Below are 2,500 nucleotides of genomic sequence, written 5' to 3' on the forward strand. Positions count from 1 at the left end.
TGCTCTGCCTGCTCTTAGAAGGAGATCTACTTCAAATCACAATGGGTTGCGATGTTGTGCCTGCACACACACAAACACACACACACACACACACACACACACACACACACACACACACACACACACACACACACACACACACACACACACACACACACAAACACACACACACACACACACACACACACACACACACACACACACACACACACACACACACACACACGCTTGAACTAATAAAGAGATGTTCGTGCAGGTATTGGGAAATAATTCAATAACCAAACCAAGGTTTTTTTTTCCAATGGGATTGAGAAACACACTGATGCTTTTGTTATTTCACCTCAGGTTCGGAGTGAAAGTGTGAAAGTTCAGCGGAGCATTGAGGTGAAAGGCGAGCTTGTATCAGGGTTTCCACAGCTGTGGTTCAAGGTATCCTGCAGCACTGTCTGCTAACAGGAAGACGGTCGTTAGGGAGGAACACCAAAAACATGGGAAAACCGACACATTGTGTCACATTTTTTCTCTTCTTTCCTCGCAGCTCATTTTCATGGCGCGCGCGTGGCTCTCTGAATGCCCAAGGTCTTATTTAACCTCCATGATATAATACCCAGCAGCCTTTACACCCACTCCAAACTGGCCCATTAAGGTCACTCTGGATAAATGTATTCATGAAATGTAATCGGTATGAATGAGAATAAAGATCCCCATTCATTCCTAATAAAAAAAAAATCCTGCTTAAGAGCTGTGGTTTTGAGATGACCATGGAAATCCCGGCAGAACGAGATGGTTGAAGGGAGGGGGTGGGGGGTTGCATATCTTAAGAACAATATGTGTGGCAAGGAAAAGGCTGGCGTGGATAAAGCCAAAATTGTAAAAATATCTTGTTGTATTTATTGCTATGCACACAATCTGCATTGAATTGCTTTTCTGTAAGGGCTCAGAGATAAAGGAGAGGACAGCAGATTAAGAAGAGAGCAAGACAATGAGGGAATAGAATCCACAAGCAAGCTGCTATGGACGACTTCAAAACACGCTCGCAATGAAAGCGTTGCAAAGATGCTTTTATGTTTCTCTCATGAGAGGATGAAGACACTGAGAGAGATAGAGAGAGAGGGAGACTGAGTGTGAGAGCGACTGTGAGAGAGAGACTTAGAGAGACAGAGAGAGAGAGAGAGAGAGAGATAGAGACAGAGACAGAGAGAGAGAGAGAGAGAGAGAGAGAGAGAGAGAGAGAGAGAGAGAGAGAGAGAGAGAGAGAGAGAGAGAGAGAGAGATAGATAGATAGATAGATAGATAGCTCTGTTGTTCCAATATACATGGAGAGGTTGAACTTTCCTTTCATCCAGATTCCACAACACTCCATCCTTATGAATACTGATAACAAGCGTATGGATTCAGCGTCACCGTTTATTTATTTATTTTGTCATAATGTTGAATGTTTCTTTAATCTAAGAGGCTACCTACTGCACTACAGCCTTTATCACTTAACGGTGAAACGATGGCTTGAACATGAGGAATAGCTTCAGAAAAGCTCAACGGGACACACACAGAGACAGATGACCTCAATGCAAATAATAATGGAGTAGATATAGAGCGACGAAAAAATGTGTTGCATAGTTGCTTTGCTTGGTCTTCATCTCCAAAAACCACCGAAAGCAGTAGTCGCCTCATTCCTACTTCCAGCCAAGTGTGCAGCGATGGAGTACATGAACATACGTACATACTGTACATACATACAAAAATGTGTGTCTCTGTGACACTGCGGTGAGCGGGTGTGAGCGACACGGTCCGTCGTGGGGACGGCTGTCTCTCACCTGGCCGGCCCGAGCGCTGGGGCTCACCTCTGCCCATACCGGGACGTCCCGGGGCAGGGCCGAGGGGAGAGGGGGGAGGAGAGAGAGAGGGGGAGAGAGCGGGGCTGAAGGCAGAGCCGGATGAAAAACGAGGGTGTCACTGCATTGTTGCAAGGTTAGCACACCCGCTAATGGAGCTACGGCGCGTCCCTCTGCCCCCAGGATCGACCCCGCCAGCAGGGGCACGTACGAGCCCAAGATAAACTACTGTAGGGGGCAAAGCACTGCCCCGTAGCAACTCTGCTGCCCGCTAAGCACTTGGACACACACACACACACACACACACACACAGACACGCATCTACGCACACATACATACATAGCGGTGCTTATGCATACACTCGATGCCTCTATATCTCTTTTTTTTCTTTGCTGAAACACTCAAGCGTGTACCCACACACACACACACACACACACGCACACAGCACGAATGTGTGCGATGTAAACCCAACGCAAACCACGGCTAGAATCACCCCTCCTGATATTTATAGCTGAGGGTTTTATAGCTGATCAGATCAGAGACGCAAGACCTCTACTGTACTCCTACTGTATTGAGTTTTGACGCAGCACTATTCACTGAGTGCTACTATGCTGTGCGGCGTGAAGCTGACTTAACTCAAGTGATGTCGCTCTGGAACGGCGCTGGCT

This window comes from Gadus chalcogrammus, chromosome 14 (assembly GCF_026213295.1).
Source record: "Gadus chalcogrammus isolate NIFS_2021 chromosome 14, NIFS_Gcha_1.0, whole genome shotgun sequence".
Lineage (NCBI taxonomy): Eukaryota > Metazoa > Chordata > Actinopteri > Gadiformes > Gadidae > Gadus > Gadus chalcogrammus.